The sequence below is a fragment of the Molossus molossus genome, unplaced genomic scaffold (genome assembly GCF_014108415.1).
Source record: "Molossus molossus isolate mMolMol1 unplaced genomic scaffold, mMolMol1.p scaffold_m16_p_3, whole genome shotgun sequence".
NCBI classification, from domain to species: domain Eukaryota; kingdom Metazoa; phylum Chordata; class Mammalia; order Chiroptera; family Molossidae; genus Molossus; species Molossus molossus.
This window is the reverse complement of record NW_023425366.1, coordinates 48,810,572-48,834,932: the sequence shown is the minus strand read 5'-3', so window position 1 is coordinate 48,834,932 and position 24,361 is coordinate 48,810,572.

Sequence of the window (24,361 nt, the reverse complement as noted above, 5' to 3'; positions counted from 1 at the left end):
GAACTCCTTCAAAGCAACCCCATGGGTGTCCTCCTCCACAGAATAGAAATGTGGCCCTCTTTCTTTCCTGGATAGATCTTAGGCGCACAGATGTCTCTCTTGAGTGGTTACATATTATATCAGCTCCTTTTTGGCGACATTGAACAAAAGGAAAAGAGTTGCTCTCTTGTCCTAAGTCAGGGCTTCCCAAACTTTCCTGATGATAAAAATCATCCAGGCCACTTTTTTAAAAGGTAAAATTTGAGCTCCCAACTCAGAAACACAGAACCAAAATTTCCAAAGGAGAATAAGTGCCCCAGGTGGCTCTTGTGATTGGGAACCTTTCGAAATTCAACTCCAAGTTAATCCCAATGCTCCTGGGAGACCAGGGAACTTGCTTCTCCACTGCAGTGCCTCTCCCTGCTACAGAACAAAGCCTGTGATCTCCAGCTTCACTGCCAGCCAGACGGGAAACCAAGCAGATGGTCAGCTCCTCGGGTATCTTCCCAGAGGTGTCTGCCCCATTTCAGTCTATTACTCAAGCAAGTCACTAAGCCAGCCCAGATACAAAAGGAAGGAAATTAGATTCTTCCTCTCAAAAGAACGTCAAGGTCACCGTGCAGGTAGGAGATATTAATGCCGCTCTCTGGAAAATACAGTCTTCCACAGAAGAATGTTGACTGAATTGTCACTATTTAGCCAGTGATATTGCTTGGATTTTTGTCCATGTGGACATCCAAGGGTGTCCCAAGATTTTAGATCACCCATATTGTATCCTCACTCATTCAGTCTTGTTTACTGGCAAGTCCTTGATGGGACCCATGGGGACAACACTCTGTCACCGTTATCAAGAATGTCGAATTCCAAATTTTCCGAAGTTTCTTGTGTATTTTCACTGTTTTTCAGACTTACATATCAAACTTCCTGTTTTTAACCACCAATCCACATTCCTAGTTAAAAATTGTAATTTTGAAATGATTACAGTTCAAAGACATGAATGAAAAGTGACACTAAAACCACAAAAACAGAGTTTTCAGAGCTTATCGGAGAAGTCTCGGGAAATGAAACTAGCATGGTCGTGTATTTGCTAACAAAACAGATGATTGACTATGTCGTGGTGGGAAGGAAATTGCTTTATGAAAGTGTGTGTGTGTGTGTGTGTGAGAGAGAGAGAGAGAGAGAGAGAGAGAGAGAGAGAGATCAAATGACTTTTTTAAAAAGTTTGGTAAAGTGACAAATCCATCTTTCAAAATTCTATCTGCTCGGACCATGAGCCTGCAGTACAGTCTGTGTTCGCAGCAGCATGGGCCATATTCACTTGATTTGACCACAGATGAAATACCACCAGACCTCTAGTAGCAAGAAAAGTACCAAATATTTCAACCACTCCAAGTATACTGTGGTAGGGGGCGGGCTCAGTAGAGGCCGTGAGGGGAGGAGAAAGAAGCAACAGGAAAGGGGCTGGGAGCTCTGCTCTGCAGAGGAGAACCCTGTCACTAGCCACCGCCACTCCGCAATGGGGAGAAAAATCAGCAAACGCAGAAGTGGTCTGGAGGGTATGACTGGGTGAGGAAACTGGTCCTTGGATTCAACTCCGAATTCAGTTACTGTGAGAGGAAAACAGTCGGACATACAGCTCCTGACTACTTGGAAATCCAGAAGCTGGTCTGGTCCTGGGGTCCTGCACTAGGCAGCTGTGACGTGGCTGGCCATTAGGACTAAAGCAGCAAAAGGGGGCAGCTGTCATGGAGAGGGCCAGCTAGGGTCCGAAAGCCATGCCCTGACCAGCTCTGTGCCTTCTGAGGGCCAAGGCTGCAGACTTGCAGGGAACATGGTAAGGCCATGTGTGCTACTCAGCTGCACCCCTGTCGGACTTGTGGTAAGAGGATCGATGCATCTAGTAAGGGTCCTGGGTGGAACATGTGGAACCCCAACCCTGAGAGATGAATCTGCACTTCAGTGAGTGTTGGGTCTATTAGTCAGGTGGAGGGAGGTGTTTGGGGGAAATCTCAACAGTAGGGATTATCCACTGCCAACCTGTTCCATTTACTTGAATTGTGTCTGACTGTGGGAACAGACAGCTATATTCACCTTTTCACAATAAAAAGACATAGTGGTTGGACGATGGCTGTACTATTCTAACTATACTTTGGTCATGTTGAGAACCAAAACTATCCCCACGCATTTTGCTTTGTTACAAGAATCATAAGAATATCTGGGGGGGGAGGTCGTTGCTATAACGACCCTGCACATGTATCCCACCCTCTTGCTTGAGCTTCCCCACATCCTGGTGAGGGACTGTGCCTCAGCTCTATAGATGATTAATCTCAGAAACAGGGAAGGATGTGATGTGACCGAGCAGCAGTGCAGGAGGACAGCCTGTTTTGCTAAACTGTTTTTAAACTGCTCTTCCATGAAGGGCACACGCTGACAGTGATCTGTCTGTGCTGTTGAGCCAGCTTGTGTCTGCTGAGGGTCGTTGGGGCCAGCTGTTCTCAAGGTGTTCTAGTGGATAACCTTTAGATTTCTTTTTTTTGTAAATTAAACTGAATGTTACCTTGATGGAAATGGAATTTAGGTCACAATCTCCACTGACATTTTTCAGCAAACAACAAGGTGAGCTTCCCAGGGGCCCAGCTTGTGGTCTGAGGATCTTTTGGATGGGGAGGGTCTGCACTGGGCAGTAGTAGCTCCCTCCTGAACTCAGGAACATATGTACTTGTGCATTGATTTTTATTGTGGTGAAACCACAGACAGAGGCTGCAGCGACCCTCATTTAGTAGCTCAGAGTTCTGTAGATCCGACGTCTGTCTTAGCCAGAGGTGCTAGGGAAGCCTTTTCCTAAGCTCGTTCTGATTGTGGGCAAATTCAGCCCCTTTTCATAGAGAGGTTATTCCACTTCTAGCGGTCACCTACTCCCCTTCTCCGTCTTCAAAGCAGCTCCAGCATTTCGAGTCATTCCCCGACCTCAAATCTCCTTCACCTCCTGTTCCACCTTCTCCTTCTGCCTCATTTTTCTGCTGCGACAGCCATAGAAAGTTCTCTGCTTTTAAGGACCCATGTGATTAAAATATTACCCACCCAGATAATCCCTTTTTTACATCAACTGTGACATATAACAACACGATCACAGGAATGGTACTCTTACCGCACTCACGGGTTCTGGGGGAATAAGGAGTGAGCAATCTCTTTTGGAGGAGGGCACTTACAGAATTCTGCTGCCACATCCTGGTTCTGCTGCTAGGAGCCAAAGAGAGCGTTATTTAAGAACAAGTGACTCAAGTGAGGATGACCCTATTGGGACTGTGTGTCCGGTCAAGGCTCTACCAAGAACATTCAAGCAAAGCACTGCAGTGGGTCTTATGGACCTTATCATGTCCCATTTGCTGTCACGCAGTGGTTTTCACAGTGAGGTCCCAGGACCACAGCAGGAGCATCCCCTGGGATCTTGTCAGAAATGCAGATTTGGGGCCCCATCCCAGACCCACCGAATTAGCTGCTCTGTTGTGGGCCCAGAGATCTGTGTTTTAACCAGGTGATTCTGAAACTTGCTCAACTGAGAACGATTTCTCTAAGGCAAGTCCTCAGTTGTGTGTGTGTGTGAAATCATAAGTGGGGGTCAGATAGGTCATCCCTAGGGTGACTTCCACTCCCAACCATCTATGATTCTGTGGATATTATAAAGTAATTACAATGTATAAACCAAAGGGGACACGTACGCACCTTCAAGTGTGGATGTGAGCTTGCACACGCATAGTGGTGAGGGCTCAGGCTCCGGAATCTTTCCTGCCGCCAAGTGCTGGCCCCAATTACCAGCTGTGTAGCTGGGCCAGCAGCTTCAACTCTCTGAGCCTCATTTTCCTCTTTTATAAGAGGCTGATAATAGTACCAACTTCCTAAGAGTAGGAAAATCAAGCGAGACAATAAAGAGAGCGCATGTAGCATAGTAAGCTCTGTGACTATCAGCTATGATTATTTTATTTATTTATTTATTTATTTATTTATTTATTTTTATCCTCACCTGAGGACATTTTTCCATTTTTTGTTCAGATAGAGTGGGAGGGAGGGAGAGAGAGAGAAGCATCCATGGGAAAGGGACATATTGGGAGGGAATGGTTTCCAGACCCTTCAATGCATAGTCAAGGTGTCATCTCACATTCATTCATTACTCAGTCTTTCATTTAACACTTATTAACCCATGATATGCACAGAGAGTGGACCAAGACCTGGTTCCCGTGGCCAAGGAGTTTATATTGGAGCAGGGAGGACTTCCATGTAACCCACAAACTCTGCTCCAGGACAGAAGAAAATATGAATGACAACAAAGTTAAACACACACTTTTATTTATGATTTATTTTTTTATTTTTTTCTCATCCGAGGACATTTTTCCATATTTTGTTCAGATAGAGTGGGAGGGGGAGAGAGACAGAGAAACATCGATGTGAAAGGGACACATCGAGTGGCTGCCACCCGCACGACCCAACCAGGACTGGGGACAAACTGCAACCGAGGTACATGCCCTTAGCGGGAACCGAACCCGGGTGTCTCCGGACCGCAGGCCGACGCTCTAACCGCTGAGCCAAACCAGCCGGGGCAGCTACAGTTATTTTATTGTCTGAGTTATTTTAAGCTTTCTCCTTGGGTGCTTGAGGAGCTGGGTCCTGGTGAGGCTGGAGCAACCAGGCCCTTGTCAGGAGGCCCCAGAAGCCATTGCCTGGGCACCGAGGAGCAGTGCTACTAGGCCTGGCGGCCGGGGCGGCCCTTCTCTGGGTCTTCGTGTCGGCTTGAGTCCTACCGCTGCAAAAGAAGGCGTCAGGTGGAGTGTGTACGTAACCCTGTAAATGCACTCATCTCCTCTGGGACACTCAAAACACACAAAGTGGAAACCATAGGCTTTTGCTGTGTGTGTGTGTGTGTTTATTTTTCTTTTTGTATTTTGTTCTTTTTGTTTGTTTTGTATCTCCAAAGGAGCAAAAATAGTTAAGGCCTGGAAGAGAGTCAAGATGTGCCTCTGTATGATGTTTAGGTGAGACAGTGTGTCACTTGGGGGACCTAAAGGCCCCCCGCACCCACTCTGGTTTCAATGGGCCGTACCAGTCAAGCTTCGAGGATCTCGCCTGAGTTTGCTGAGAGGCCTGAATGGAGGTTAAGACCTTGTTGAGCCAGATTCATGGGAGAGAGGAGAGGCCCTTCAGCAGGGCCTGTTTTCTGCAAGGGGAGCTACGCCTTTCCCAACCTTCTGGATAGTTCTCAGTGGCGCTGACGTAGGAGGGAGGGCAGCGGCCACCCAGCATGAATCGCTGCTGCCTGAAATGGAATCCATTCTCCCAGGCATAGGCAGGCAGTGACATGAGGGCCGTCTGCACAGCTGCTCCCCACCTGCAGCCTATTCCCAGACACCACATGGCTCCTTTAGCCTCAATGCCACCATGAGAGCGTCTCAGCCTGTGACACAGTGCTTTGCTAATAACCACTAAGAACCACAAGATCTCTCTGGGCAGGGCGCCGGCTGGGTCCTCTTCGGCCTGGGGAAGAGGAATTAGAGTTTGCAGATGTATGCACTACTTGAGGTCTATCTCTAGCTGAGGTCTTAAGCAGCTGCCATAATTTTCTGTACCTGGTGAAATAAGAACCAGAGCCAGGGAATGCTTCTTCCCTTCTCCCCTAGAAAAATGTCTCCCAGCTTTATGCAGGCAGTGAGCTCCTCCAGGGAGACCTCGTAGGACTGCAGATCTGACGGTTTGGGGAGGCTTCTAGTTCAAAGAGTCAGAGGCCCAGAGATGCATTTATAACTGCTCTTGCCATTCAGAACTTCATTTATTCCCCGTTGATGTGAATCCGTCACATCATGGGTTCTCATACGAATCCATCTGGTCCCCTTCATGCAGACCAGAGTGATGCAGTTTGCGGAGTAATTAAATACACTTTCTTCTCCCCTCTGCCACTCCAGAAAGCCCACCAATAATTTGATTCCAGGTGGCTAGGACTCCGGATAACAGAGCATTCTGCAATACTAAAACATATTCTTAAAATATCACTATGGAAGGAACCTTAGAGACCAACACCATCATCATGGAGATTTTTTTTAAACAATGCTGAGTAAAAGCAGGAAGTGAGGTGGGAAGGTAGGAGGAGATGGGAGAGGAGCAGAGAGGAGAAACTTGCTTTAAGGACGAGAATAGCAGGCCTTGTCTTGAGAAGTATGAGTAACTCTACCCTCTAGAATGAAATTCCAAAACAAAACAAAAAAGCAAGCCCTGGTCTAATCCTTTCATTCTACAGATGAAGAAACGGAGGCTCAGGAAGATGAATTCAGTGGCAGAAACCAGGTATTTGACTCCTACTTCATTACTCTTTCTACTATGCTGCACATGTATTTATAACACCTTCATTCCCTCCCTTCTAATGAGTAATTCGTCCAGGCATAGTTTTAACTAGAGAGTTGATCATTGCTGGCCCAACTCACCCCATCCTCAGAGAGGATGCACCCTATGCTACGGAAAGACAGTGGCCCAGCTGGACACCTGGTAACCCAGCCTTCCTCCTCGTGAGGTGGGCATGTGATACAAGAGAGCCCTTCCGTAGCTATGGGGAAGGGTGGCCAACCATCTGGTTTCCCTGGGACTGAGTGGGTTCCCAGGATGCAGGCCTTTCAATGCTAACACTGGAGCATCCTGAGCCAACTAGGACAGGTTAATCACTCTAGCAGGAAGGGACTTATGACCTGCGTGGCCAGGCTGAAAACCATAACCTGGGAAATCAGATTCTCAGAAACTAGAAGACTAAAAGATTGAGGCCATTGGCTGAACTGGAAGTGCCGTAATATAGAAAGAGGGCAAGGAGAATTGAGGAACTGCCATTCTGGTCACATGTAAACAAAACTTAAGAGCAGAAACTATGAGCAAGTAGAGGATGCTGATTGCATTTTCAGAAAATGGACTTTCAGTAGCTTCTTCCTTACAAACCACCGTGGCTAATTGCAGATCCTTGTAGAGACTCTTTCCAGATGCTTCTGCTTGCTGCTGTTGTGGCTTCTGCTTTCACTGCCAAGGAACGGGTATAACAGAAGACTCTTCTCTTCCAAATTAAAAAGAAATGAGCAAGATCTGGGACATTGAGACATTTGAAGTTGGGAAACCCAAGAATAGCTCTAAGTGATTTCCCCTTCCACCTTCTGGAACCCATGAGGCTCTTAATCAGCCAAAGCTGAGGTAGGAGATTGTTTTGCCCGGAGATAGCTGTGACAACATGGCTCATTTGTCACTCTCGTCTTATGTGGTTACTTTGACATTGCTCATATTAAGAGGTGGTTTATCTCCCTGGCCCTGAAACTGGCGGGCTGTTGTGACTGTCTCCATGAGTATAATGGAAGCAACACTCTATGACCTCCAAAGCTAAGTATCAAACACAGCTTGCACCTTGCCCCTGGAACACTATCTCTGGAAGTATTTAGTCACCATGACTGTCCAGGGCAGCCATGATAGGAGGAAGCCCAAGCTATTCTACATGGGAAAGCCACACAGAGTGGTCCTGAGACTATATCGAGAGAGAGAGAGAGACAAATGCCTGGCCAGCCCCCAGCTCCTTCAGACCTCCTCTCTTCCAACTCCAGCCAGCATGTGATTACAACTACATGAAAGACCTTGAGCTGGAAGTGACCAGCCAACCCCTTCCTTAATTCCTGAACCACAGAACCATAGTTTATAAGAGATAATAACATAATTGTTGTTGCTTTAAGTCACTAAGTTTTAGGGGATGACTTTTATACATAAATAGATAGCAGAAGCAGCTGGCCTTGAAGAGGTGATAAAACTCATCGCTCAGAACCACGGTGGCCACAGCAGGACCAGAAGAACATAGCTAAGTACAGTAGGCAGCCGCCCTTCCAGCTAGGAATATGACTCCACATTTACCTGAAGAACAGATTAGAGTGGCCAATATCTTAAAAATAATTATTCATTTAATGATTTGTAAACATATCCTTTTATATACGCAAATATTTCCAGTAAGTTCAAAATTATTTTCACTTACAAGAATTGATCTCAAGTCAACTTTTTGGGAGAATGCATGGCCCACCACCTGCAGCTGTTTTCTGTGTCTTCTAGGCATCAGAACTCAGGCAGCCAGCCCTGATGCTGGCGGACACATAAAGAGCATATAGTAATAGACCAAGCAGAAGAACAGGCACGGAAACAGAGCCCTTGGAGGATGAATGATAGAGTGGGGATATTAGGGCTGCACATTTTCCCTGAATGAGGGATGTTTCAAGTTTTAGCTGAGCATATAATTGTCTGGGTATAGAATGCATTCAATCCCAATCTCTTCCAGGCAGGTGTAGCCATATGACTAGTTTCTGGCTAATGAGAGGTGAGTGAAGCCTTATATGCCACTTTTGGATTATGCCCATAAAACAAATGAGCCAAGTTCTAGAGATGGACGGTGATGATGGTTGCACAATGATGTGAACGTACTTAGTGTCATTGAACTGTACACTTAACAAGGTCAAAATGGTAAGTTGTATGTTATGCGTATTTTACCACAATATGAATGAATGAACAAACAAATAAAAGAATGACCCTCTCTGGCCCTTTCCTCCTCCCCTGGCTGCAATGCAGATACAGCAGCAAGACCTGGGGCAGCCATCACAGACTGTGCTGAATCTTCATGTTGAAAAAGGCAAGGCAATACAGACTGGTTCTTGTCCCTGGTCGCTGGTCCTTGGACAACCTCATGGAGTAGAGCCACCTCTCCAGCGCACAGCCACCTGCTCCAGCCTGTTTTTGTGAGGGAGAATGCACATCTGTCTTGCTCAATGAACGCTTTGGGGTCTGTTTGTTATAGCAACTTAGAATGAACCCTAACCAGTGTCACAGGTTGCAAGCATGACCATCTCTTTTACCAGGGAGGGGAAATTCTAAGGTAGCATCTTTATATGGGTGACTGGAGAGTCTGCTGATTTCCTCTGTCCCCTGACTTCCCCGTCCTCCTCATCGCTGGTAGGAAGAGATCTTTCAGCTGAAGGACACTTCAAGGTTACAATGTGACAGGTGAATATTATTTGTGGCTAAGATGTTTGTTTCTCTGTGGCTAAGATGTTTGTTCCACAGAACTTGACCGGAGCCATAAGGGACCACCAGCTTCATGAACACCCTATGGCCCTTTCAGTGGCACCAGTCGTGACACCAGTTGGTTGGAACTGGGACCCTGTAGGGCTGGCTGAGAGGGAGAAAGGGGGAAAAAAGAAGGCCTAGGGGAGGGGAGCACCTGTGGACCATCAAAGATAAACTCTAAATGGATTGAAAATCCCAGCCTGGATTTCCTTAGCCAAGCTCTGGCACCCACACTCTAGCTAGGCTGCTAATGGCTCACAGCTGTTCCCAATGCCGATGATTGCCCTTGGCCAATGGGAGCCTTTTCTCCTAGAGAATTACACCCACCCCCAAGGGAACCCCAGCCAAAGCCAAGCTGACATAGAGGTACCAAAAGCCAGCCTCCTTACCTCACAGAGCACCAACACGGTAGCACAGTTCATGCTCCAGTGCTCTGGGATCAGGCTGACGCTGGTCTCCAGCTGAGACGCAGCCTCGCTTGGTGTGCCCCCCCTTCCCTCAGTAGTTTTCCCCAAGAGCACTTTCTTAACATATCTCATGGATAAGAATCCCCCATCCAAGGCTGTTTCTGGGGATCCCAATCTAGGACAGACTCCTCCGGGGATAAGTAAGAGCTGTGTACTATTGATTGAAATTTATGTGTGATTTTATGTAATTGGTTACTAGGAAGAGTGCATTCTTTCTAGTAATGTACTGTACTGGGATTGGCTTCCAGACCTTTCAATGCATAGTTAAGGGGTCATCTCACATTCATTCATTTGCTCAGTCTTTCATTTAACACTTATTAACTCATGATATGCACAGAGAGTGGACCAAGACCTGGTTCCCGTGGCCAAGGAGTTTATATTGGAGCAGGGAGGACTTCCATGTAACCCACAAACTCTGCTCCAGGACAGAAGAAAATATGAATGACAACAAAGTTAAACACACACTTTTATTATTTATTTATTTATTTATTTATTTATTTATTTATTTATTTATTTATTTTTATCTTCACTCGAGGACATTTTTCCACCTTTTGTTCAGATAGAGTGGGAGAGAGAGAGAGAAACATCAACATGAAAGGGACACATCGAGTGGTTGCCACCTGCACACCTGTAACATCTCACAGGGTCAGTCTCCTCACCTCAGACTCAACTCCCTTCACTGGCTCTGCCCCCAACTTGCTAAAGATGCCCCTTCTGGAGGAAGCCCTCAGGATTCCTTACCCTTCTCATCACTCCAAGACCTCGCCCACCCCAGGCTCTGGGCAGTGTCTCTGGGTATCAGTGACTTTGAGATGTGAGGGGAGACATTTTTATGCAAAAACGTAACCTTTTGTAAGGTTCCCCTGTGAGCCTGATTTTTACTCTTTAGCAAAAAAGGTCACCTGGACCCGGGCCTTTGCTATGAGACTGTTAGCTTGGCTGTCAGGGTTGAGCGAGGGAGTGACCTGGGCAGGCTCAGAGAGCACTGCAACGCGCAGGGTGGGCAGCTAGGGAACCATTCACCTCCCTCCTACCAAGGCAGTGAAGAAGTGGCCCCAGCCCTGGTGCTCCTGACACGTGTGTTTTGAGACCCTCCCTGCCCCAGCCAGCAGCCCAGGAAGCCAGAAGTTCAGCAGAGCTGCGACCTGGTAATGCTCTGTTCCTGGGATTCTGCTCAAAAGCACAACACACAGAAGAATTGGGAGAAAATAACTCTAGCCGGGTCGGATTTGTAGACTTCAGGGAAAGCCATAACACTTCAACACTAACTTTTCTTACCCCTATTATTATTATTTTTATTATTATTATTGAAAGTTGGTGGAGAATGTTGAAAAGTCAGAAAAGTAGAAAGTACAATGAAAATCTATATATCCCCTGCTTTCTTCAACAGTTATTAATATTTGCCCAACTTGTTTCATCTCTGTGTGTATTTGTATACATATTTTTGTTCTTAATGAACTATTTGAATATAAGTTGCAGACATCATGACATTTCAAAATACTTCAGTACACATCTCCTATAAATAAGGACACATTTCTACCCAACCACAAAAGCATTATTGCACCAAAGACTATTAGCAATAATTCTATAATATTATCTAATAGCCAATCCATATTCTAAATTTTCTAATTATCCTAATATCTTTTATGGCTTTGTTTTTACCAAATCAGGATGCACTTGGGATTCACACATTACATTTGGTTATTATTTCTCTTTAGTCTATTTGAAAAATAAAAATAAATAAATAAATAAATAAATAAATTCAATAAAATGTCCTTGGGTGAGGATTATTTTTAAATGGTATCTTTTAAAGAACTGAAGTTCTTAATTTTGATGAAGCCTAATCTATTAATATTTTCTTTTTTAAAATATGGTTTTATTGATTTTTTTAGAGAGAGAGGAAGGGAGAGAGAGATAGAAACATCAACGTGAGAGAGAATCATCGATTGGCTGCCTCCTGCACACCCCCTACTGGAGATCGACCCCACAACTGGGATATGTGCCCTGACTGGGAATTGAACCAAGACCTCTCAGTCCATGAGACGATGCTCAATCCATTGAGCTACACCAGCTGAACTATTAATATTTTCTTTTCCTCTATGTTTTAGTCTAGAAGTTTTGTAATTTAGCTTTTATGTATAGGCCTATACATAAAATCAACTCTTCATGAAGAGTTGATTTTTATATACAGTGTAACCTAGGAGTTAAGATTTTTTTTCATACATATATCCAGTTGTTCTAGCACCATCTTTTGAAAAGACGATTTTCCCCCATTGAATTAACATGGCACCTTTGTTAAAAAAAAAACTCAGCTGGCCATAGATAGGGGTCTCCTTCTGGACTCTAGTCCATTGTCTAGCCTATGCCAGTGTCACAATGTCTGGATTACCATAGTTTTATAGTAGGTCTTGAAATCCATAAGCCCTCTTCCAAATTCGTTCTTCTTTTCCAAAATTATCTCGAGTCTTTTGGTCCTTTACATTTTTATATATACTTTATAATACGCTTCCTATTTTCTATTTTGTAAATGCCTGTTGAGATTTTGATTGAGATCGCATTGAATCTATAAATATATTGGGGAGAACTGACATTTTAACAATATTGAATTTTTAAACCCATGAATATGGTAAATTTGTCCATTCATTTAGAGCTTAATTTCTGTCAACGACGTTTTGTAGTTTTCGGTATGCAGTTCATATATTTATATTTATACTTATATTTATAAAAACTTATATTTATACTTACATTTATATTTATACTTACATTTAAATTTATATATAAATTTATCTGAAACATTAATTTTTAATATTGTAAATAGTATTTTATTTTCCGATAGTCTGTGCTGAATATAGATATACAGTTAATTTCAATATATTAACCTGTGTCTTGCATTCTTGTGGTGTCACTTTTTGGTTTTAGTTAGTTGCATTTTTTGTAGAACCATTAGGATTTTCTAGAGTCACAACCATGTTTTACCTCTTTGTTTTCAATATGTATGCTTTGGGTTTTTTCTTTTTTTTCTTTGCCTTTTTGCATGAGCTAAGACCACAGCAAAATGTTGAATAGAAATGATGAAGGAAAACTTCCTTTCATATCTCTGAGCTTAGGGGGAAATAGTCTTTTACCAAAAAGTATGATGCTATCTTACAAAATTCAAAATCCATTTACAGTAAAAAAAAAAAAACAAAAAAAAACCTCTCAGTAGGCAGAGAATCAAAAGTCAAAGGCATCTATGTCATCTTCCTCCCAAGACTGTTCAGTTTTGTTTTCACAGGCGGTTATTTCATGTGTGGATTAACTTGTTGTTTTGTTTTTTTTAAGACATATTTTTAAGCTTTGTTGAGGCAAATCTAGAGTGGCTAGGTCAGCTCTAACCCTGAGGTGTCGACTCTCTGGGAGTCCGCTCAAAGCCCTTGGTGTTCACTGAGGCCTTTCCAAAATGAATGGTCAAAACTTAAGCAGCTCTCAACTCTGTGTGAGCTCCCCCTACACATGCAGAATCTAGTATTTAGACAAAGACTCAAAGGGAACTCCATGGCCTGGAACTCCTTCCCTGGGTAGTTTCTTCCTCTAAAGTGTTCTGCCCTGGGACTTCCGGTCAAGATGGCGGGTAGGTAAACGTGGTATTGTGTCCTCCCACAGCCACATCAAAACTACAACTAAACTACAGAACTCACATCCATCAGAATCCCTTGGAATCTGGCTGAATGGAAGTCCTACAACTACGAAATTAAAGAAGAAGCCACATCGAGACTGGTAGGAGGGGCGAAGGCTCGGACAGGCTGGTCCCACACCCAGGTGTGGCAGATAAAAATCAGGAGGACACCTGAGCTGTGAAAGTCCTCCCCGAGGAGTGAAGGGTCCCCATTCCACACTAGGGTTCTAGTGCCAGGAAGAGAAGTCCCCATAACTTCCGGCTATAAAAGCCAGCAGAAATTGAGGTTGAGAGAGGCCGAGGCTTCTGGAGCCCCAGGTAGTTCCTCTTAAAGGGCCTGTGCACTGACTTACTCAGACTCCCACCCTACAGGCTCCAGAGTGGGGGAGGCAGCTTGAAAGGCACCAGAGACATATGGGGAAGAACTGAGTTGTTTAGCACTGGGGTGAGAGCTGAAGAGGTAGCTTTCTCCCAGATATATGTGTTGGTGGAGGCCTTCGTTCCTTTGTTCCTTTGTTTCCCAAGAGGCCGCCAGATAGGCACCATATCTGGGACTCCTGCAACCTGGCTCAGTTTGCCCCACCCTGGTGATTCTCTGAGGCCCTGCCCCATCCAATGTTTGGGCCCACCCAGGCTGTTTCCAGTGGCTTTACCATAGGATTGGTCTGTTTGGGCTCCTGATTAGATTTTCCTAAATCCTCTCAAACAAGCAGCATCTGGCCACAACAAGCCCTGTACCTCTCACTAAGAGGCCCCAGGCCTGGCACTAGAAGCAGCCAGACTAGGTTCACAGCTTGGCTTTGCCTGGGCACCTCCAAGTTCAGCACAGGAAGCAGCCATCGGCAAATTGCTTTGTAGCTTATGCCTGGTGGCCCTGGGTAGAACATAGGCAGTGGGTGACCTCGCTCCAGAGCCAGCACACCCAGTGGACAGATTCAGACCACATCAAAGCATCACCACCCAACCACCTCTACAAGTGACACACTCAAGGAATGGACTCAGTGGGTACCAGAGCCCTGCTGAAGTAATTCTTGCTCTGTATGGTGGGCCCCTGCACAGCTGATCACCCAAGGTAGTCAGAAGTCAGTGGTTAGTGGGCACATCCAGTCCTTGCAGCTGACCAGCCTGAGTAAATCCCTCCTACTGACATGCCAATAGCAACCAAGACTCAATTACAACAGAAGAGTATAAAGTCCACATGAGAGGTGCACCTCGAGAGCCCAACTGGGTGGCCAGGGAGGTTGTGCCACTGGGCACTACAGGACACCTACTATAACAGGCCACCCCAGGAAGCCTAGGAGACATAGAAACTCTACCGAATACATAGAAACAACCACAGATAGGCAGCCAAAATGAGGAGACAAAGAAACAGGTCCCAAATGAAAGAACAGAACAAAACTTCAGGAAAATAACTAAACGAAATGGAAATAAGCAATCTAACAGATGCAGAGTTCAAAACACTGCTTATAAGGACACTCAATGAATTTAGTGAGGACCTCAAGAGCATAATAAAGAACCAGTAAGAAATGAAGGGTGCACTAACTGAAATAAAGAATAATTTACAGTCCTGGCCAGTTTGGCTCAGTGATTAAAGTATCAGCCCATGAACCAATGAGTCACTGGTTTGATTTTGGTAAAGGGTATGTACCTTGGTTGTGGTTTGCCCCTGGCCCTGGTTGGGTCATGTGGGAGGCAACAAGTCAATGTGGCTCTATCACATCAATGTTTCTCTCTGTCTGTCTGTCTCTCCCTCCCCACCTCCACTCTATCTGATAATAAATGAAAAAAATACCCTTGGGTGAGGAATAAAAAATGAAAAAAAAAATATACATATATACACACACACACATATATACTCAATAGTAGAGTAGATGAAGCCAAGAAGGAAACCATCAATTTGGAATATAAGGAAGCAAAAAAACAACCAATCAGAGCAGCAAAGAGAAAAAAGAATTAAAAAAAAAAAAAAAAAAATGAAGGCAGCCCTGGCCGGTTTGGCTCAGCAGTTAGAGCGTCGGCTTGTGGTCTGGAGAGACCTGGGTTCAGTTCCCGCTAAGGGCACATACCTCAGTTGCAGTTTGTCCCTGGCCCTGGTTGGGTCGTGTGGGTGGCAACCACTTGATGTGTCCCTTTCACATTGATGTTTCTCTCTTTCTCTCTCCCTCCCACTCTATCTGAACAAAAAATGTCCTCGGGTGAGGATTAAAAAAAAAAAAAAAATGAAGATAGTATAAGGAGCCTGTGGGACAACTTCAAGTATACCAACATTCACAACATGGGAGTGCCAGAGGAGAAGAGAGAGGGCAAGAAATTGAAAATCTATTTGAAAAAATAATGACAAAAAACTTCCCTAACTTGATGAAGGAAACAGACATACAAGTTCAGGAAGCACAGAGAATCCCAAACAAGATGAACCCAAAGGGGTCCACACCAAGACACATCATCGTCAAAATACCAAAGGTTAAAGACAAAGAGAGAATCTTAAAAGCAGCAAGCGGAAAACAGTGAGTTACCTACAAAGAAGCTCCCATAAGGCTGTCGCCAATTTCTCAAAAGAAACTTTGCAGGCCAGAAGAGAGTGGCCAGAAATATTTAAAGTGATGAAAAGCAAGGACCTACAACCAAGAAAGCTCTATCCTTCAAAGCTATCATTTAGAATCGATGGACTTTTGAAGAGTTTCCCAGACAAGAAAAAGCTAAAGGAGTTCATAACTACCAAACCAGTATTATGTGAAATGTCGACAGGTCTTCTTGAAGAAGAAGAAGGAGAAGGAGAAGGAGAAGGAGAAGGAGAAGGAGAAGGAGAAGGAGAAGGAGAAGGAGAAGAAAACAATAAAATAGCAATAAATATATATCTATCAACAACTGAATCTGCAAATAAAACGAGCAAGCAGAACAGAAACAGACTCCTAGAGATTGGTTGTTAGACTGACGAACCTCAAAGGGAAGAGGGGAAGTGGGGCGGGAAGAGAGAAACCAAAGAACTTATATGCATATATGCATACTCAATAGACACAGACAATAGTATGGGGAAGGCAGAAGCAGGGTGGGAGTGGGGAGAAGGTGGTCAAGTGTGGAAAAAGGAGGAACATCTGTAATACATTCAACAATAAAGATAAGTTTAAAAAGGAAAAATAAAGTGTTCTACCCTGCAAATTCCAGCTGCCTCAGCTTCCCCACAGTCTAATATTGGTCTTGTCAGCTCAGTAAGAACTCTGTATTCTGTTTGCACCTGCCTCCCTGGTTTGGGATCCAGCAAATGACTGTGGTAGAAAGCCTGGATAACTGTAAGGCTCACCTTGTTTGTTTACTTTCTCTCAGAGGCTCCAGCCCTGTGCTGCCAGTTATTTCATGTCTGAAAACAATTATTGAATATATTTTGTCCAGGGTTCTAATCATGTGTGACAGAATGGCTAGCCAGTAATACTTATACTGTCATCGAAGGAAGCAGAAGAGTGGTTGATCTCTTTTAATTTAGAACACGGATCAGCAAACTTTTTTCCTGAAAGGGCAAGATTAGGAATACTTTAGGTTTGCAGGCCACACTTTTTCTGTTGCAGTTGCTTAGCCATGACATCATAGCACAAAAGCAACCATAGATAATAGGTAAACTAATAAGCATGACTGTTCCAGTAAAATTTTACTTATTAAAATAGACTACTGATCGCCCTGGCCGGTTTGGCTCAGCAGTTAGAGCGTCGGCCTGCGGTCCTGAGAGACCCGGGTTCGGTTCCCGCTAAGGGCATGTACCTCGGTTGCAGTTTGTCCCCGGCCCTGGTCGGTTGTGCGGGTGAACAGCCACTCGATGTGTCCCTTCACATCGATGTTTCTCTCTCTCTCTCTCTCTGTTCCTCTCTCTCCCTCCCACTCTACCTGAACAAAAAATGGAAAAATGTCCTCGGGTGGGGAAAAAAAAAAAAAATAGACAACTGATCTGCAGGTCATAGTTTGGTGACCCTTGATCTAGAATTGTTATCAGAGAATTGCATGGATTGCCTTTCTCCATTGCTAGTGGGAGTGGGGTTCTTACGATGTCTTGAGAAAAAGAATTTTCTAGGGAGAATGAATGGTTTTTTTGTGTGTACAGTTATGTTCCTTAGTTTGCAAAGTCCAATTTCCCTTAAACCAGTCTTAGAAAATATGCTGCTGGGCATTCAGCAGAACTAGAAGCAAAGCCTGTGTCCAGTTTTCGTTCCATGGTAGAGTTAAGTGCAGCACAGCATCAGGCTAGTCACAGTCCATCAGTCCATTGTATGGTGGTGAACCCTGTGGGTGACTGTAGGAGCAGGAAAGGCTCGCAAGCCAGGAGTCAGGCACGAGCGGCAAGAGAGCAAAAAAGGGCAGAACTCCTTTGTTCAGGAGTTTAAATATCAAATCGTCCCATGCTTGCCGTGGCCACGCGTATTCTGGCCAATGACCGGTTCCCACATGTGACTGACAGGCGAACACTTTTCCATATCACCCAGACTTTACTGGGCATGTGTCTATTGTCCAGTCCCTTCCCTCATCGATCTGCAGGGAACAGACATGGAGAATGTTAAACTACAGCTTCCTGGCACGGCCGTACAAATGGCATGCCTATATTATCTGGCCTTCCCTTTGCTCCTTTCCTGTTAATTATTAATAGCCAGGTTATTACAATGGTATCAGAACAGTACCTCTGCCTGTTACTCTCCCCTGACCCCTTCCAATACCATGACATGGACAATTTTTTAATGATTAAGTTTACTGGGGTGACATTGGTTAATAGGGTCATATAGGTTTCAGGTGTACATCTCCATGATACATGATCTGTACATTGCATTTTGCCCTCCACCCAAAGTCAAATAATCTTCTATCACATATATTTGGCCCCCTTTCCCCTTTAATACTGCCCCCATTCCCTTTCATCTGGTGACTACCATACTGTTGTCTATGTCTATGAATTTCAGTTTTATATCCCACACATGAGCGAAATCATATGATTCTTAGCTGTTTCTGACATAGACTCTTTCAAGAGTCCAAGCCAGTCATCTCACTGAATTCCTCAAATTCCGGATTCATCTCATTATTTCCTCAAAGTATTGTGTAATGTATTCCTTCATCCCCTATATTTTCTATAAACTGTTAATTAGGTCAAAAGGCTTCATGACAGTCAGGTTAAATATTTTTTAGCAAGCCCTGGCCAGTTTGGTTCAGCGGTTGGAGCATCGGCCTGAGGTCCAGAGAGACCCGGGTTCGGTTCCCGCTAAGGGCACGTACCTCGGTTGCAGTTTGTCCCCGGCCCTGGTTGGGTCGTGCAGGATGCAGCCACTCGATGTGTCCCTTTCACATCGATGTTTTTCTCTCTCTCTTCCTCCCACTCTATCTGAACAAAAATGGAAAAATGTCCTCAGGTGAGGATATTAGCAAGAATAATGCGTTAGGTAATGTTGGGAATGTTCACTGTTGAAAAAGCATCATTGCAGTCAATGAAACCTGTGCTTCAATCGTTGATGAATTCACCCACCCATCAACCATCCTCAGGGACCTGTGATGCGCTCACCCTCTGCCATGTGCAGTTCTGGGTGCTCTGAGGGCACAGTGGTGTGGTCCAACCTGCCCTGGATGGGGTGGGGCAGGACTGTTGAGTGACAACAAAGCACGGTGCTAGAAAAGCCAGCGCCTCACTCTATCTTTCTGGACCAGAGCCAAAAGCCCCACTTTTATGTAATAGTTATAAAAATGCAGATTCACTGGCCCCTCTGACCCAATAAAATAGAATCTCTTGATGAGTTCCAGAAATCTGCATTTTAACCAGTTCCACTGTTACCATAGGGTCAAAGGAAAGCAGGGGTGATGAAAGTCAGTTCCTAAGTGGGGAAGCCATCCCCTGGCTGGAGGCCGGATCTTCCTCTGATTTACTGTTGGGTCCACCAGAGACGTGGACATGCCTCCCAGCCCTTCAGTTATAAGAGATAAAGCATCCTGGCCTCAGGAACTGCGGCACTTTTTAAATGTGTCCACAAATTATTTGAGGCACCTCCCTTCACAAGGTGGAAATTAATTCCTCTCCCCTTGAGTGTGGGCCAGACTTAGTAACTTGCTTCTAATAAATAGAAAGTGGCAGAAATGATGATGTGTAACTTCTAGTCTATGTAAGACTAGATCCTAGATCCTAGATCCTAGATCCTGCAGCTTCCCCCTTGCTCTCTGTTAAATCTCTAGGGAAGCCAGGCATCATGTTGTAAAGATACTCCAGCACCCTGTGGCTGTGCCATGGGAAGGATCTGAAGCCTCCTGCCAACAGCCAGCATCAACTTGCCAGCCCTGTGAGTGAGCATCTCGGAAGTGGGCCCCGTCAAGCCAAGCCAGAGACCTTGACTGCAACCTCACGAGAGACCATAAGCCAGAACAACCCATCTGAACTGCTCCTGAATTCCTGACCCACAGAAACACGTGAGATAATGTACATCTGTTGTTTTAAGCTCTTCATTTTGGAGTCTTTTTTTTTTTTTATGCAGGAATAGGTAACTAATCCAGGGCCTTAGCACTACTTCTGGGGTGGTCCCAGGGAGCCCCACTTGCCACTCCTTTTGAGAACAACACATTCAGGACTCTGGGTGCTTTCCCATTTGATATATGTGTCTTCTCAACTGGCTGCTGACCTCCCAGTGAAATTCCCAGACAGAAGCCTACACCAGGTCTCTAGAGAATCAGGAGTTGGGGCATCCACCCCCTGGTGAACTATGTCTTACCCACAGAGTGTTCTTTTGAGACTTAGGTCTGAATGTAAGCCAGCTGGGCAGCCCCATTTCTGGCCGGGAAACAGCGTTTCTCCATGTAGAGCCAACAGCACACATGAGTATCAAAACTGCACCTTTGATTCATTAGCACCATGTTCTAACAAAACCAGCTGACTGGCCATGATTTTGAAAAATAATAAAACAATGCTTTGGTGCCAAAATACTCTATAGGGCCTATGATGAGAAGTTAAATTTTAAGGAATCACTAATACTTTTTGGTTTAGAGTGAGGTTAGGGGTAAGGGAGCAAGGTACAGTATTGTAATGTTTCCCTGTTGGTTTGATTTTTGTATTTTATATATCTCTGGTAGGTACAAGTGTAAAGTGACTTTGCTTGCATCAAGAAATATTTGGTAATTTTATTTTTAATTACACTATAACCCAGTAAACAATGGGCAAAGAAAATAAACATAGTTCACTGAAAAGAAGATCCAAAAGGCTCTTAATGTTTGAAAAGATTCTTAGTCTTACTCATAGTTAGAGAAATGTACATTAAAACTGCCGTGAAATATGATCTCTTACCTATTGGTCTGGCAAAAATCAAAAGTTGGATTTGGATAACATACTCTAATAATGAAGCTGTGAGGAAATAGTCACTTTTTTTTTCTTTATTGATTTTTAGAGAGAGAGAGGAAGGGAGAGGGAGAGAGAGATAGAAACAGATTGACTGTCTTCTGCATGTCCCCCACTGGGCATTTGGCCCACAACCTGGGCATGTGCCCTGACCAGAAATCAAACTGGCGACTTCTTGGTGTATGGGTTGATGCTCAACCACTGAGCTGTACCGGCTGGGTGGAAATAGTCACTTTTATATGTTACTGATGCGATACAAAATGGCACACACCTTATGGAGGAAAACTGGGCAGTATATAACAAAATTACATATGCATTTACTTTTTAAAGTAACAATGTCACTCCTAGAAGTTTGCACTGAAGATATATCACAAAGGCTATAAGCACAAAGTAGTTATTGTAATTACTTGTAATATTAGAAGATCAAAAACAACCTAGAAATTCATAATTAGAGGAATGGTTGAACAAACCATGGTGTATTCATACAGTGGGGTACTATGTAGCTGTAAAAGAAATGAGAAAGATCTCTATATAGGGAGTGATTGCCAGTAGATATTGTTAGATAAAAAAAAGCAAGGTGCAGAGAAGCATATATTAGATTTTATGTGTGTATCATATGTTATATACTATACTATTGGTATAGTATATATTTTATAAGAATTATATATACAGTATATTATTTTATATAATATATACTATATAGTATATGCTATACTAATAGTATGTATTATATTAGCATAGAATATATTATATAGTATATACTATATATTTTATAGTACATTATATTATATATTGCATACCACTATGTATCAGTATATATTAGTATATGTGCTTATATATTATACATATTACACATGTATAGAGAGAGAATAAAAAAGAAATGCTAGATGAATACACCTGAAACTAAAAAAATAATAACAACATAAGAGTACATATATTCTTTCTGATTGATGTTTCAGGATTCTTAGGATATAGTCCTAGCAGTGGGATCACTGGGTCAAATGGCAGTTCCACTTTTAATTTTTTGAGGAAACTCCATACTGTTTTCCACAATGGCTGCACCAGTCTGCATTCCCACCAGCAGTGTACTAGAGTCCCCTTTTCTCCACACCCTCGCCAGCACTTGTTGTTTGATGATTTGTTGATGGCGGCCATTCTGACAGGTGTGAGATGATACCTCATAGTTGTTTTAATTTGCACCTCTCTGATTAGTGATGTTGAGCATTTTTTCATATGTCTCTTGGCAATTTGTATGTCCTTTTTGGAGAGGTGGCTATTTAGGTCCTCTGCCCATCTTTTAATTGGGCTCTTTGTCTTCCTTTTGTTGCGTTATATGAGTACTCTCTATATTTTGAAAATTAACCCCTTATCTGATGTATCATTGGCAATTATGCGTTGCGTTAGGCATTGTATCAGTGAAAATTCTTTTGTGTGTGATGTCTGAAATTTTGTTGCCTACATTTTCTTCTAGGATTTTTATGGGTTTATGAGTCACATTTAAGTCTTTTATCCATTTTGAGTTTATTCTTGTGTATGGTGTAAATTGGTGGTCTAGCTTTATTTTTTTTGCATGTAGCTGTCCAATTTTCCCAACACCATTTATTAAAGAAGCTGTCTTTACTCCATTGTATGCTCTTGCCACCTTTGTCAGATATTAATTGAGCATAGTGTCTTGGGTCAATTTCCAGGTTCTCTGTTCTGTTCCATTGATTTATCTGCCTGTTTTTGTGTCAGTACCAGGCTGTTTTGATGACAATGGCTTTGTAGTATAACCTGATATCTGGTATTGTGATTCCCTCCAACTTTGTTCTTCTTTTTCAAGATTACTGTGGCTATTTGGGGTCTCTTTTGGTTTCATACAAATTTTTGGAGTGTTTGTTCTAGTTCTGTGAAATATATCATTGCTTTGGGTAGTACAGACATTTTAATGATGTTAATTCTTCCAATCCATGAGCAAGGTATATGCTATATCTTCCTCTATTTCTTTTTTCACTGTCCTGCAATTTTCTGCTAATAGGTCCTTTTCTTCTTTGGTTAAGTTTATTCCTAGGTATCTTAATTTTTTTGCTGCAATGGTAAATAGAATTTTTTTTTTTTAGTTTCTCTTTCTGTGAGTTCATTATTGGTGTATAAGAATGCCATAGATTTCTTGATGTTAATATTGTATCCTGCTACCTTGCCAAATTCGTTTATTAAATCTAGTAGATTTTTGATGGAGTCTTTAGGGCTTTTTATGTACAATATCATTTCATCTGCAAATAATGACAGTTTCACTTCCTCCTTTCCAATTTGGATGCCTTTTACTTTTTTTCCTCTTGTCTGATTGCTGTGGCTAAGACTTCCAGTACTATTTTGAATAAGAGTGATGAAAGCAGACATTGCTGTCTTGTTCCTGTACTTAAGGGAAACGCTTTTAGTTTTTGCCCATTAAGTATGATGTTATCTGTAGGTTTGTCATATATGGCCTTTATTATGTTGAGGTATGATCCCTATTCCCACTTTGCTGAGAATTTTTCTCAAAATTTGGTGCTGGACTGCCTGGCTGGTGTGGCTCAGTGGTTGAGCATCAACCCATGCATGAAGAGGTCGCTGTTCAATTTCCAGTCAGGGCACATGCCCAGGTTGTGGGCCCGATCCCCAGTGAGGGGCATGCAGGACGTGGACGATTGATGTTCTCTCTTGATGTTTCTGTCTCCCTCTCTCCCTCTTCTCTCTCTAAAATCAATTAAAAAAAAAAAAAAAGAAAGAAAAATTAAGTTCTAGTGCACTTGTACCTTTTTTCAAAATTTATTTATTTTTTTACAAATGTTTCTCTTTTTTTCCATTGACAGTCGCCTCCCATTACCACCCCAGCATTATTGTCTATGTCCTTGCTTACACACACATGTGTAAAAGTTCTGTGGTTTATCTCTTCCCTTCCCCCACATCCACCTCTTCTGAGGTTTGTCAGTCTGCAACCCACTTCCATGTCTCGATCTATTTTGTTCCTCAGCTTGTTTTGTTCATTATATTCCACAAATAAGTGAGATCATGTGATATTTGTCTTTCTCTGATTGGCTTGTTTTGCTTAGGATAATACTTTCCAGGTCCTTCCATGTCTTCTCAAAGGACAAGAGATCTTTTTTTCTTACGGCTGCATAGAATTCCATTGTGTATATGTACCACAGCTTTTTTATCCACTCATCTATTGATGGACACTTGGGCTGTTTCCAGCAACATCACTAATCATCAGAGAGATACAAATTAAAGCAACTATGAGGTATCACCTACCAGAATGGCTGCCATCAACAAATCCTCAAACAACAAGTGTTGGCGAGGGTGTGGAGAAAAGGGGACTCTAGTACACTGCTGGTGGGAATGCAGACTGGTGCAGCCACTATGGAAAACAATATAGTGTTTCCTCAAAAAATTAAAAATTGAACTGCCATTTGATCCAGTGATCCCACATATAGGAATATACCCTAAGAATCCCAAAACACCAATCAGAAAGAATATATGTACCCCTATGTTCATAGCAGCACCATTTACAATCACTTATACCTTTTATAAAAAAGTGGGTGCTGGATTTTGTCGAATGCTTTTTCTGCATTTATTGGTATGATCATATTATTTATATCTTTCATTTTGTTTATGTAGTGTGCCACATTGATTGATTTACAAATATTGCACCAGCCTGGCATCCCTGGGATAAATCCCACTTGGTCACAATGAATAATCTTTTAAATCTATTTCTGGATCTGATTTGCTAATATATATATATATATATATATATATATATATATATATTTTTTTTTTTTTTTTTTTAAATCCTCA